The following is a 7851-nucleotide window of genomic DNA, read 5'->3' on the forward strand; positions in this document are numbered from 1 at the left end:
TGCGGTAAAATTTTATAGCTTTTTTTTTTTTTCCCCAGGTCTACTGAACTTCTGCTATTTCCAAAGGTGTAAAAATACTCCATTTGCTAATATAAATGATTATAATTGACAGTGCATTGTCAATGTATTGCAAAGCTGATTTAATTAAGAATGCCAAGGGGCATCATTTGGGGCCAGGTATCTAAGCTGAAAGTTTTTTTGATCTCAACCTCTCCCTATAGGACCGTCCACACTGGCACCAAAGGCTGGAGGGCAAGAGAACAAAGGGAATTTTATGTGTCTGAATTCAAATTCTTTCCCTTTGAAATGAAGCGTCCAGAATGGGCAATAAAACTGTGAAAATGGATTTCTGGCCGCATTTGATGTTAAGCCTTTAGTGTCAAGAGCCAGGTCTTTTTTTCTCTCTCTTTCTTTTAGATTTTTTTTTTTCCCTCTCCCTGAATGGTCTTGTGGGGAATTTGTCCTATAAATTATTTCTTACAGTTTGTATGCATACAGTATGGCCTTGTCTCATACTTAGAAGTCAAAAGTAGGGTATTGTATGTGTGTTTTAATTAACTTGTATTTTCAGAAAAATTGCAATGGAAAACATTGTGCTAAAGAAGTTCATTCCATGTAGGGCTTTTTTTTCTGTCAGCCGTGTGTCAAACCTTAATGTTTATTAAGCACTTCTGTAGAAAGAGTAACTTCCACTCTGCTCTTTTTTCATATCCAGTAGTCATAATCCTTTGTGTCATCGCTTCCATTCCTGTAGTAGGATGCTGCAATGCAACAAGAAAAGCAGAGGATTAGGCCCACTTAGAATGATCATGCAGAGGGATCTATTATAATAATGATTACAACCATTTTATCTTTAATAGCTAGCCACTGATGGAAGGGCAAAGAGGGGAGAAGAGAGACAGAGAAATGAAAGGAATCTTGACATATTGAAATGATTCATTCCTAAGCTTTGATTGTATATGAAAATTGATCTTTAAATATTTATTTGTAACAAAAGCAGTTGGCAATACCATATTAAAGCTGGCTAAATTAATTTAAATTGTTACACACCACGCAGGCAGTACATTCTTGCTATTTGAGGAAAAAAAATCATATATGTGTTTGTGCATGCATGCAGTTTACTTAGAATTTTTTTTTTTTTACTAGGAGCACTTCATCATCTATTTCTCTGCAGACCATGTTTTCACGATCTAAGATTACAGTGACTAACATTATTTCTTCTACCAAAGCAAGTCAAGGTGTTGTAAGGAAAATTTCATTCCACTGAATGGGAATATATCTCTCCTTATAGGGAGACCCTTTCATCAGAAGCCAGTTTGATAGATTTTCCAACAGAGAATAAAAATGTACATTTTCCTACTGACCAATAAAGTAAAAATAAAATAAAGTAAAATATACAATTTTTCCCTTCAGTGTATTCCTGAATTTCACCATCTCTAGTCCTACATTCCTCCTCTTTCAGCCCCTCCTTTTTATTCTGATATCCTTTTCTTGTAGTTTTCTTTCTCCAGGCCTCCCTCAGGCTTCCTGCCATCTCTCTAGACTTATTCTCTTTTCCATTGACTCTGGTTCATTCTGATCTCTTTCCTTTTGTTTTACATACCACAGTTAGTTCACTTTTTCCTCCTTTCTCACATACATTTTCCTTGCCTAGTCTTTTATATCTGTCTCTGTTTCTATTCCTCTATTTTCAGTATTTTTAAGCAAGCTCCTCAGTGTGTGATATATATCACAGTGAGCAATAAATAGGAGAAAAGTTACAATCAATGCAATTAATTAAGATTTAAGAAGCTTTCACTACAGTCAGTATTGATGCCAAGAGATTTACACTAACAAACTGATATACATGTGTCTATCCTATCAGAACTGTTTCCAGACAGCTTTAAATAGGTATGAAAAAAGTTGATAAGATAGGAAATTATTTTCTCTTGTACTGCTTTAGAGGAATTCTCACTTAACGACAACTGATATACTGAACTGAGCATCACTATGTGTCTCTCCTAACCTGAACTCTCTCAAGACTTTTTTTTCTGTGGTCCACATCACAACCCAATGGGAATCAGAGTTTATCCCAGCACACAAAGAATGAGTGTTGTCCTGACTTCTAGAGATATAGAATTAATTCTCTTCACAGTGGCTGGTGTGGTGCTGTGTTTTGGATTTAGGAGAAAAATGATGTTGATAACACACTGATGTTTTAGTTGTTACAGAGCAGTGCTTACACAGAGTCAAGGACCCTCCAGCTTCTCACTCTGCCCTGTCGGCAAGGAGGCTGAGAGAGCACAAGAACTGGGAGGGGATGCAGCCAGCACAGGTGACAGCAACTGTCTTTATCTCAATCCACAAATTTTGTTTATTTCCAGATTCACTCCCCCATCTCACCGGGGATGAGTACCTGAACTGCTATGTGGTGCTTATCTGCCTTCCAGGTTAAACTACAAGTGCCAGTGTGATTTTCAGACAAACTAGATTTTCACTGACCTATTTAGCTCTCAAAGGAATTTCTGTAAGTGTCTGTGTAGCCCCAGTAGTGCCCTAAAAATCATGCTTTTGTTTGATTTTAAGATGCCACATTCAAAAAACTCAAGGAGCTGCCTGACAGGCAAAAGATTTTTAAAAACTTACCATCCTGTTACAACTTGCATTATATTCTATGCTATTACCATGATCAGCATGCTCCTTTTCATCTTGTTTATGTAAATAAAATCAGTCAAAATCACATGCAGTATCAGTAGTGTGACTTGTGTAAATAAGATATTGATAGATTTCATTCTACACTTCCCTTAATTTTGACCTGGTTACTGATTTATAAATACAAGCATACTTCGTTTCTACTTGGTCAGAACCTCCACTCTCGACTGGTTAACAAGAAATTGCCAGACTGATTGGGCCTATGCAAATCTCCTTCTTTGTCCACCAAATTAGCACAATATATTAATGCTAAAACTTCAATTCAGTGACCATAGGCTTAAAGTGAAGCATAAACAAAATAACTCTGTTGAAACATCATTTTTATAAAATAATGATAATTACATTAAGATAAATAAGTAGAGGGACTGAAAATAGAAGGAGCTCCAATTCATATTTGTATATCTAAATTGGTACACACAATCTTGCTAGATTATATTTATGTACATTTGCATGCCCATCTACATGAAGGACATCTGTCTTTCAGTTCAGCTGTGTAATCATAATATCATGTAGTATATCTAGTATATGTAGTATAAAATTACCATTAGTCCTCAAACTTGGAAAATTCAGAATATGGTCTATGAATTCCCATCTCCCTTGCTGCTTCTAGGACAGACGTCCCAAATGCTATGTATACTTAAATTGATTTAAACATTATTCAGATATAAAAAAAGGAAATATAACAAAACTTTTCAGGCCAAATCTTCTAGACTCATAGACACTCTGTGAAACAGAAAACAGGAACATATACATTACACATGGTTGTACCAAAACCACAGCCAACATTTGTATATTACATCTGTTAGCAAGGCAGTGCTTGGTCCTGACCAAGATGTGGCCAGTTTCAGAATTAAGATTTACTGAAATAAGTTTCCCAGGATTCACTGCAGCCCTATAGCCTCAGGCTGTGATAATGTGAAATTATGGTAATTAAATAGGATGGGTCTAAGCTACAAGATGGAGAAGATATCTCAGGAGAAGGCAAGGTTACTGCAAAATATTTGACTGTTTTTCAGTTCATGGTGGTTTGCACCTTCTTGTTTCTCTGAGGCTCTGGCACATCCACAGTCTGTGGTTTCCCTGTTCTAACTGCAACAGGGCAGGACAGATTCCTCATCACTGGTTCATGCTTCAAGACCTCCCAAACCCACCCAGCCTGGCAGAAAAGATTAGAATAGGGAACAAATGCATGAATATGAGATTATTCAACATATCATTCAGAGATTCCCACTGAATACAAGAATTCACTGTTCAGCAGGTACCATACTCTTGTATAGATTTGCCTATGTTTCCCTGATGAGTAGAGATTTCTCTTAATGCATTGCAGGAATAACTATCTTATTATCTGTCACTGAAATATTTTTCTTTATGAATAGTATTTGTATACTTTCTGCTTTCAACTTTTCCCAGTTCACGTGTCCCAGTATGAATCCTCAGAAATTAAGTAAATATTTTTATTTTGTTCCTCCTACGCATGATAAAGGTCATAGTAAAGTAATTCTGTAACAAAGCATGATGTACAGTAAAACCACCTGTTTTTTAAAATTTCATTTCTGAACTTTCCCACAATGCCTCCGAAACTCCTTTCGTTTCCTACACACTGAGATCACAAGTTCTACAGTATAAAAAACGTTTAGATGCATTCCATAGGTGTTTAGCTCCTTAAGTCAAGATAGCATGTTAGAATCTAATCTTTTATCATTTCAAATTAATTTCACCCCTGCAACTGCAGAGATCTTTAAAGTATGTCCTACTTACAGTGCAAACTCCAGAAGCAAAAAGAAGTCAAAAATGAATATGTAAAAAGAAACATATATATATATCTTTGTCTCATGGCACCTAAAACTGGCTGAAGGTTTTGACTGTAATGTGGTTTATTTTGGAAAAAAAAAAAAAAAAAAAAATTATGTGAGCATCAGCAATGTTTTTAAACGTTGAACTGATATGTATGGCTTCCGTTCAGACACATGATAGTCAGTCAGCTGCTGCAAAGAAATAGATTATGAAATAAAAAATGTGCTGTATACTACATACTCTTTGTACTCAGGATGTCATCATCTTGCAACTCAACATAAGCACTTTGAGGCCAGAGCTCAGTATCTGAGCTTTGTATTTTCTCACACAACTCTCTCACACACATGCACACAACCGCTGTAATCAGTATAAACTGCTTGTGCCAGGCACTACACATCAAGAGCTCAAGAGCAGAAAACTGTAACTCAGTTCTGACTTCCGGCAGTGTAAAGCAAAACATGAATCAGTTTGAAACTCTCCACAAGGCTTTAACCAGAAACCCAAATCTTAAAACTTGACTACAGATAGGAGTGTATCACGCCATAAACACTTTTGCTCAGCCCAGGTTCTGCATTCACAGGTCAAGCTATGAAGTGACCACCTGACCGATGCACAAGAGAAATGGAGAGCAGCAAGCTTGCATGAGATAAGCCCCATCAAGAATGAATCACATATACAAAGCCAGCATGTACATTAAGTTCATGCTGACAAGCTGCAGCTGGTTTCAGGGACACCAGTCGATGAAGTCTACCAGGATGTGGTCAACAAGCTACATACAGTATGACTTTCCCCACAGGCCTTTGCAGAAAACCCACAGCTTCTTTGGAGGTAACTACACTGCACAGCTTTCAACCTGCTGGATAAATTGTAATGGTTATTCACTGCTGGTACAATAGCTATTTCTTGAGTTCATGTCACTTATTTTCTTTCTTTCTTTCTTTCCTAAATGGTTGAAAGTATAAAATAATACTTGATGATTAGATAGATACCTTTTGGGTATAAAACTTCAAAGAGAATGAAGTAATGAAGAAAAAATAATAATAAAATTTTCCACTTAGATTTATTACTTATTCCTATGAATATTTTTCAATTTTTAGAATGCATGCCAGAAAGAAAAAAAAAAAAAAACAAAAAAAAACCAACATGGGAAGCTTTCAGCTTTTAGCACTGTTTATTAACAGTAGTTCAATTCTACGTCCATAAACAGTAGATGTAATTGTACTGAACTCTATAAGCAGTGAAGCTTATTTAGCATTCAAAGGTATGCTAGATGTTTCCAGTTTTCACAACAATCAAAAGCAAGGTTCTGTTTTGAATTATGACCTATTGACTAGGACCCAAGAAATTTACCTATCATGCACTTCAGTAAGGACCTCACTCTGTTCCAGGCATCCAGTAAAATACAGCATGATGTACATGACATAAATAAGCAGAGTCACAGTCAATGTGATCTTTGTTCTTTCTCTTTATTCCGATTCGTATTTGCTTTTTGCTATATCTAATTATGCAACTAGGTAGAGTCATAAGTCTGCCATCCAATTATTTTATGGTAAGGCTATTCAAATGGTGGACTGTCTTCTGTGCATGCCATACTCTTTCAATTAAATCAGAACAGAGCGTTTGATAAAGATCTGTCATAACTTTACCTATTTGTGTCAATGACACAATTTATGGGGAAACATCAATTAGACAGTTTGGGTGCCTCTTAGAGCCCCCTAAGGCTCTGGGTAAAACTCATGATTAATCTGCGCTGTAGCAATTTCTTTCAAAAGTCAAGCCTCTTTTATTTTTCTTTGGAGGGGGGAGTGGAGAAGAAAGATTTTAGCTCACAAGTGGTATTTTTATGGATGATTTCATAAAGAGCCATGCAGAAGGATTAAATACAAATCTTGTCAGAGAACTGATGATTATTTGTAAAAATAGACAATATTTGGATTGAAATATTTGTGAAAGGTATTTAAAATGTCACAATGCACTTTTTCAGCCAGAACTTTTTTAGCTGAGCAAATATTCGAACTTGAGCCACTCAAGGTAGATTTAGATATTTCCATATGTGATCCACAGAACACAGGTCTACAATTCTGTTTCTAGACCTGGAGATCCAGTGTCAACTCTGAGGTCAACCAAGTGTTGTACAACACAGTAGCTATTCCTTCAGTGAGGTTCTAGAAAGCCTGTGACTTCTCTCTGCTCCACAAAGCTGTCAGTTTTCATAAAATCTGCAAGAACTACATACCTTCACAATCTTTGCTTCCCTCTCAAATTTGCTTTTGTTCAGTCAAACTTTTCTAAACATACTAATGTACTGATCACACATACAAGTAATGTAATTATTATTATTTCACTTTCTCAGCAAACAAGGCTATAAACCTTAGAAAATAAGCCTCTGAGATTCTTCCAGACTCCCAGTATTAAGTGTAGTGTAGTCTCATAGTGTATACAACCCCCACTGCTTTGTATGGTACAATTGATTTGTGAGAAGAGTATCTAGTAATTAGTTGTTTTTTTAACAGTCATGCCATTTGACATATTAAACGTTGTGCATTACTTAAACAATAGAGAAGAAATATCAATAGTCTGGTGCCACTGGGTATGACTCTTTTCCATTAGAGTGCATATATGTGTGAGACTGTGAATGGTGAGTAATAGAGGACTATGTTTCTTTATGATGTATCTGATGAAGTCAGCACTAACTTCTTATACAACAGATCTCTGGAGCTAGACAAATTTATCAGCATTTTATTTATCTTTCAAGGGCTCAGTCAGGGACTGATTTTCAGGTTTAATAAGAAATTAACTGGATTTTACACTGAGAGATACCTAAAGCCAAACCTTCCCTACCTTTTATCTTACTGACAACAGGCTCAGTAGTAGTTTTCCTGACTTAGGACTCTGTGATGCTAACGGCAAGGGTTATTTTGGGTCTGTGTTGTTCCTGTTTTCTCTTTTCCTTTTCTTCTTCCAGTGTTGCTATTTAGCCTGGAGAAAAGATAACGTAGGAAGAACTAAACCCTCTGTGCAGGTTTTGGAGAAGATGGAGCCAAACTCTTCACAGCAGGTCAAGAAGAACAGGAGGCACATAGATATATTGAAATGCAACCTCCATCACTACAGGTTTCCATTATACCCCCCTGGACAAATCTCTGACCTGGACTGAATTCAGTGGCTAGGCTTTGAACAGAATGCTGCCCTAGAGTCCTCCTAAGATTGCTTCAAACCAGAATTATTCAACTGAGTTATTCAATCATTTTAAGATTCTGTGACTGAATTTTAAATTCTCTCCCTGTACAAAGATATAACTATCTGGATGCACTGACTTGTCATAAGATGTTGATCTGGAGAATGATCATTAGCAGCTAATACCAA

At 36.4% G+C, this 7851-nt stretch overlaps 1 long non-coding RNA gene across 1 annotated transcript; it reads right to left on the reverse strand.

Moving 5' to 3' along the window:
- Positions 1-650: 650 nt before the first annotated feature.
- LOC107315282 lies at positions 651-7554 on the reverse strand. Its single transcript, XR_001555854.2, has 2 exons — positions 7327-7554; positions 651-761 (listed from the first exon to the last, which is right to left on the reverse strand). It is a non-coding gene; the product is annotated as an uncharacterized LOC107315282 (long non-coding RNA).
- Positions 7555-7851: the final 297 nt, after the last annotated feature.

The sequence above is a fragment of the Coturnix japonica genome, chromosome 5 (genome assembly GCF_001577835.2).
Source record: "Coturnix japonica isolate 7356 chromosome 5, Coturnix japonica 2.1, whole genome shotgun sequence".
Classification (NCBI taxonomy): domain Eukaryota; kingdom Metazoa; phylum Chordata; class Aves; order Galliformes; family Phasianidae; genus Coturnix; species Coturnix japonica.